Below are 7,037 nucleotides of genomic sequence, written 5' to 3' on the forward strand. Positions count from 1 at the left end.
TCCCTCCTCCCTCCCCTACCTCCTCTGCCTCCCCTCCCTCCCCTCCCTCTTCCCGGGGCTCCCCCTCTCTCCTGCCTCCTACTCCTGCAGCAGCCCCTTCCAGAGCTGCCCTGCAGGTTTGGATGGAGCCAGAGCTGCTGATTCTGCAGGCAAGCCAGCTCCTTTATTGCCTTCCACACTGTTCTCACAGACACCCCAGGAACACAAAGAGCACCTGGAGCCCAACTGCGAGGAAAGGGCCCCAAGGGACAGTGATGGAGCCCCAGTGGGCTCAGCGCTGGTGCAGGGGTCAGCACCTGGGGAGAAGCTTCTAGTGGCCAGAGGGCTGGGAACGCCAGAGTGCCAGCACTTGGAACAATTTTATTTTATGAATGTTAACACACTAGAAGCTCATAACACGACCAAGTGGTTATGAGCTCAAAAGCTTTGTGAGAGATTTTCTCTGAGGACTCGTTAATGTGGTCTTTTAATGGAATACTCCCGAACCTGAATCCTTGACTGGAGCTATAAATAGGCTGATAAGTGCTTGACAGGGAAGCAGCCCCAGCCTAAGAGCCCGTCTTGTCCAGGGGTTCTGTTTGCAAAGAACATGGAGGGGATGGGGCAAGGGAGGAGGGCCACATCAGAACGGATGCGGGAAATGCGTTTTTTGGCATTAACGACGCACGGTAGCCGGGCAGGGCAGGCGTTGCGTCCAGAGGGGAGTTTAATGGAGTGGGTCGAGGCACATTCCAATTGCCAAGAGCCGTGGAGTTGCCTCCCAGCACGACCATTAACCTGGATAAATCCCGAAAGTCAGCCCAAGCGTGCACATCAGCGCTGCCCACCCCCAGGGCCTGAAATCCTGGGGCAGGGCTCCCTGCCTGGTGACTCACGGTCAACGTCCCAGCCCCGCCCGCCTGTTAGAGCCCTGCTCGGTGCCAGCTTCCCAAAATCTTACAGTTGAGGGAAATTTCTGGGGATATTTTTGGGAGACCGCCGTTTGTGACTCTAGCCTGGAGTGCTGGATGGTACTGGCAGAAAGGGCGGGTCCCGGGGACCCGGCTGGGGAGTGTGGGCAGGGAAGTGTGGACGAGGAGTGCCCGGGAGAATGGCATCTTGCAAACCCTCACCAGGCGGATGGGTGGATGGATGGATGGAGGGATGGGTGCACGCGGGGTGAACAAGTGAGGGGCAAATTCTCCATCTGCCCTGGAGGGTGGAGTGGAGGTCCAGTAAATCCTCGCCAGATAGTTTTAAAATGAAATTTCAGGTCCTCCACGTAGAATTCCTATTCCCTCACCAGCATGTGGTGGCCTGCAGAGAATGCGCCAAACAGGAGACTCCCGGCTCTGCCCGTAATCTGTTGAGGCAACGCCCCAAACCTGCGTCAGACGTGGATCTACTCTCGCAGGGCCGCGCCTTCCCAAGGGGCTGAGCTGTGATTCCTGAGACTGGGTTCCCACTTTATGCTGAAAACTGAATCAGTGTTACATGAGGGCAAAAGAAAAAGGACAAGGAGAGATCTTTGGTCAAACAAGATTGGACAATACTACATAGTAAATTTCTCCTTCAGATTCTATTAATATACATTAGCATATTAAAAATTGGAAAAGTTCACTGGGTGCCTGGGTGGCTCAGTCATTAAGCGTCTGCCTTCAGCTCAGATCATGATCCCAGAGTCCTGGGATCGAGCCCTGCATCGGGCCCTCCGCTCAGCGTCAAGTCTGCTTCTCCCTCTCCCTCTGTGATCACTTTCGCTCTCTCTCAAATAAATAAATAAAATCTTTAAACAAAAATCAGAAAATTTCTGCAATAAAGAAATCTATTTAACTTTATATAACCCAACATTTCTAAAATTTGTTAAAAAAGAACAACTTTTGTGGCACATGGTTACAGAACAATGCCACCCCCAAAGATGTCCGCGTCCTAATCCTCAGGACTTGTGCGTATGTTACCTCACAGGGCAAAAGGGAGTGTGCTGAGGTGGGACGATTACCTTGGGTTACCCCGGGAGGCCAAATCTAATCACAAGAGCCTTTATGAGAGAGAAAAGGAGAAGATCAGAGTCAAAAAGGTGAGACAGAAACAGAAGTTGAAATGATGGATTTGAAGATGGAGAAAGGGCCCAGGAGTCAAGGAATGGGGCATCTCTGGAAGCTGGAAGAGGAAAGGAAATTGATTCTCCCCAGAACTTCCAAAAGGAATGTAGCCTGCCCACACCTTGATTTTAAGACCCATTTTAGAGTTCTGATCTCCTCTAAATTTGTGTTGATTTAAGTTGCTAAGTTGGTGACAACTCGTTATAGCAGCAAGAGAAAACTTGCACATGGAGTATCAATACCTCAGGGTCAATTCATAGAATTCAGGAAGTGAGGACATCCCTGCTTAATTGTCACCCCAGGCACCCCCCCCACGACTGAGCTGCAGGTCTTCTTGGAGTCCCATTTTGGGGATACGGGAGCAGCTGTTGAAGGAGCACGTCCTCTAAGAAATCAGTATATGGTCTCATCCATTTTTTTCTAATGCTGTGACCATATAACAGGGACAAAGGAGCTGAGCTCTTGTTTCAGTGGTTGGCCCAATGTAAAGCCGTGGAATCTGTCCTCTAGGGCAGACCCGGCTGAGAAGGGGTGGAGGAGCTAAGTACAGGCGAATGTTCTGCGCATCTTCATCAGAACACCTATCATTCATATCCTGGCACTTCTCCCCCATAGAATATTCTGGACAAGGGCAAAGAGCCCCTCGAGGTTTCCTTCCACCACGAGTCCTAAGTCGGTCTTTGGGGCCATGAGTTGAAGTGCTATTTAACAAGCTATTTAACAAGACCCCATGGATGTTTTGATGTAAAGAAAGATCAGAGGGGTTGAAAACAAATGGGGAAAAAAAAGCACACCATCACCTTGCCAAAAGTTTTGCAAAGACGAACCAGATCAAAAATGAAATTGCTGAAATAGAAGAATACCTCCAGTTCTTTATAGTTTGCATGCTGGGTCTTTGAGGCCAGAATTCAACAGTGTGGTTGAAACTCATATTCACTTGCTTCAATCCAATCGCAATGCATTGTTCTTCTCAGGGCCATCCCACTCCGAGGCCAAATGAAACAGCCTGCAGTTTTGCACACAGGCCCATTGTGTGCCGGGCCTGGGCCTTGTGCTCATTGTGTCCTGTGGAATGCACTCCCCCGGCTCCCGCGCGCAGCCAAGTCCTGTGTCTTCAAGGCCTGGCTCCTCCGGCTGACCTTCGCTGACTGCAGCCAGAAACTTGCTCTCTCCGGCCCTGAACAATGGTCGCCTCAGCCCCACCCCCACCGTCACCTTGCTGCCGGCCCTTTACCGGGGGAGTGTTGGGATCAAGGGCACCTGTTGTTTGCTTCCTTAGACCACATGTTCCCACAGGGTCTGTCCTCATCAGGGCTCTTTGCATCCCCCACCCCAAAAACCCTCTCTGTCCAGCTTCATCAGAAAAGGAAATGATCATAAGAATGCTGGTTTAGGTCACGAAGCCCAGAGCTGATCTTGCCAGTTATCACCCCAATATCCCTCATCCTTGTCCTCCTGCGTGAATTGGTCTAGTTTCCTGGGGGCTGCCACAGCGAAGAGTTGTCTGACAGAGGTCTCCCCACAAGGAGGCCTGAAGGCCAAGGTCAAGGTGCCTGTCCGTTCCTACCACGGCTGTGAGGGAGCGTCTATTCCAGGCCTCTTTCCCAGCTTCTGGGGTCTGCCGGCGTCTCTGGGGTTCCTGGGCTGTAAACTGTCACCTGGGTCTCTGCCTCTATCTTCACACGTGTTCTCCTTGTGTGCGGGCCTGGGTCCACATTTCCTCGTTTTATGAGGACCCCAGCTATACTGGATGGAAGACCCACACTGACGGCCTCCTTTTAACTACTTACACCTGCAAAGGCTCTATTTTCAGCTCTTAGGTCACGTTCTGGGCTACCAGGGGTTCGGACGTACCCTATGAATTTGGGGTGGGTGGGACACAATTCCACGCAGAACACTTTGTAACAGGACCCCCATTTTGCTGGAGGTGCCAGTGCGGCCAGTTAAAAATACTCCTCTGCCGGGGCGCCTGGGGGGCTCGGTGGGTTAAGCGTCTGCCTTCGGCTCAGGTCGTGAACCCAGGGTCCTGGGATCGAGCCCCACGTCGGGCTCCCTGGTCAGCGGGGAGTCTGCTTCTCCCTCTCCTGCTCCCCCTGCTCGCACTCTCTCTCTGAGAAATAAATAAAAACAAAAATCTTTAAAAAAAAAAAAAAGTACTCCTCTGCCCACACTTCCCTCTACAGGAGGCGGCCATGAGACCGGCTCCGGCAAACGAGACGTAAATAAAATCTGCTGGGCTCTGGCCGCCCTGCACCTGCCCCCTTCTTCCTTCCTGAGCAAGGAGGAGACCCGGAAGGTAGAGTTGTCTTGCCACAACGAGGATGGGAGAACAAGAAGGCAGAGAGACCCTAGGCCCACAAGGGCTTCTTGGAGCCACCATCTCTGGACGGACTCCTTGTCACACGGGAAGAATAAATGTCTCCTTCTTGAAGTCAGTGGTTGTCAACGAGAAACAGTCCCCCCTGACCCCGACCACTTCCTCTGGGGGATTTTGGACCCCATAGGGAGGAGCCATTTCTGGTGGTCACAACTAGGGAGGGTTCTGTCAGTATTGGTGGGCCACGGCCGGGGTGCTGTAACCCGTCCTCCACTGCACAGAGCAGCCCCCCCAATTATCGTCCCACCCCAAGTGTCCACATGCGCCAAGCTTTGGGAAACCGTGGTTAAAGTGACTGCTGACAGCTTTTTGTGACACGGAACCCAGACTGATGGACAGGGAGTACAGCAGGGCGGGGGAGCGCTCCGAAGCAGGAACTGGAAGCCATCGGGTCCCCAGGACGCCCAGACTACCCCCTCTGCTTCACTCTGCAAACCTGTTCTATTCCTGTCTCTCTCTGTCGACTGAGGCTCTTTGCGTCTCCGTAAGTACACAGCTAAATGTACCATTCCTTCATTTCCTGAATTTACGGGTCCTGAATTCAAGCTAGTAGTAGAAACGGACTCATATCTCTCAATCCATCCCAATTTCGGGAATAAAGACTCTGATCGGTCCACCTTAAGTAGGCTTCCGAATCAGCTCTGCTCAGGGGAAGCAAGTCATGTGGCTAAAAGACGGCCTCTGGCCCCTCACTGAGGGAGTGGAAGCAGGGACAAGAGAAGGGGGTTTCCTAAAGATGGGGTCACTGACTGGGAAGTGGGACACATTTTCTCCATTCTGTGTCCTTCCTAGCACCCAGCTCAGTGCCTTGCATACAGAAAATGCTCACTGAACAAGTCACGAGTGGTTAAGATGACACAGGAATAGCAAGATGCTCCATGACAATGACAGTTGTTGCGTTACTATTTATTTGGGAGTCCCAGGGCACCACGGGGAGGTTAGGAGAGATCTCTTTCCCCGCTGACACACACAAGATTCAAAGTAAGTACCTTCCACACTCGCCTACCCCAGGTATGTTCACTAAACGTCTTTCTGACTTTCCAGAATTCTTTGCCACCTGTGGTATATACTTCTTGTGCTTTTGTTCGCATTAACATGAGGGCCCGTTGCTCTCCATTGGAAGGTTCTTTACCTGGAAGGTATCAGAGTTTGAATAAAAATATATTGAGCATATTATCTGAAAACAACTGTGTCTGAAAAGAAATGTGTTCTTAGCCTCACAGCCTTTTGGACACTTGGTAACTTGTTCTTTAAGCGCCCCTCCACCTGCCCGCCCCACCTGCCCCCGCCCCGGCCCCGCTGCCATATTCTTAGTGGTGAACCCCAAAGCCCTTCCTCACCCCACAGCTGCTAAGCCACCAGCCCAGTCACCGGCCCTTCCGGGTCGGGGCTCTTCCCTCTCATTCCCTAAGGCCATTCTCACACCACTCCTCCACACTGGTCTGCATCTTGTCCACTTGTCAGGACCCTGCGATCAGCTGTTCAAAACAAAGGTGTTTTCAGCTGGGGTGATGCAGTTCCTTTCCCAGGCACCTCCGCCCACCCCTGTAGTACGGTTTGTGCTCACACGGGAGCCTTCAAACGGCATGATACAATGACCAAGTGGTGCCAGGAGCTGATTCATTGACAGAGGTCAGTGGATTAGATCATTTGGATGGAGGGGTTTTCCCAGGACCCACTGAGCCTTACAGACACCCCTGTGCATTGAGCACCTCAAAGTGCTGGACCCCATGCATGTACTTACTCACAGTATTCAACCCAAGAAGAGGGTCTCAGGGATTAACCAATTTTATTTCCCATGACTGCACAACAGATCAGGGCTAGACCTGAGATCCGAACCCAGGTCTGTTTGTCTGCCTTTCGCCCCACGCAACTCCTGCCCCCTTCCTAGCATGCTGCCGGCTTCTCAGTGAATCCTACAAGATGACAACTGCTTTAGAAGTAAACATACGTGTCCCCTTCCAGAGCAAAAGGGTATCTATTTCCAGTTTGCCACCAACCACCCCAGGGGACCTGACCACCTCCATGGTCACATCCCAACTGAGCATCTGTTGAGCGAAGACTTGCAGAGATGTTTCGGGAAGGAAGGACGTCACTCAGGGAGCACTGGAATAGACTGACCAGCACCACACCTCTTCTCATATATCCACATCCCCACCTCCAGACGTGAACCTGCTCCTGAGTTCTGCACCCCAGGGAGAGATTTGATGAAGCTGGGTGCCACTGTGACTGTGGGCTCCTCTTCTGTCATGACCCCTCAGCCCTCCCCAGGAAATTCACAAAGGACATCATTTGTGTCAGTGGGCCCTGGACCCCAAGGGGAACATTGGAATCAAAACCCATGGTCAGGCTGGAATCCTGTACTTCACTTTCCCTAGAAGTATCAACGTCGAAAGAATTTTTACAAATCAAATCATAAGCGCATTAGAGTTAATTATATACTAGTAAATTCATTGTTGTGGCAAAGCCTTGGAAAATGAAGAATCTGTTTCTAATTAAAGTAAACAAACTTCAGGTCACCTCTTTGCTTTACTTTTTTATCATACCCTCTGCGTAAAGCACAGTCACACACCAAAAAA

Source organism: Leptonychotes weddellii, chromosome 8 (genome assembly GCF_054177405.1).
Source record: "Leptonychotes weddellii isolate Sample4059 chromosome 8, ASM5417740v2, whole genome shotgun sequence".
Taxonomy (NCBI): Eukaryota; Metazoa; Chordata; class Mammalia; order Carnivora; family Phocidae; genus Leptonychotes; species Leptonychotes weddellii.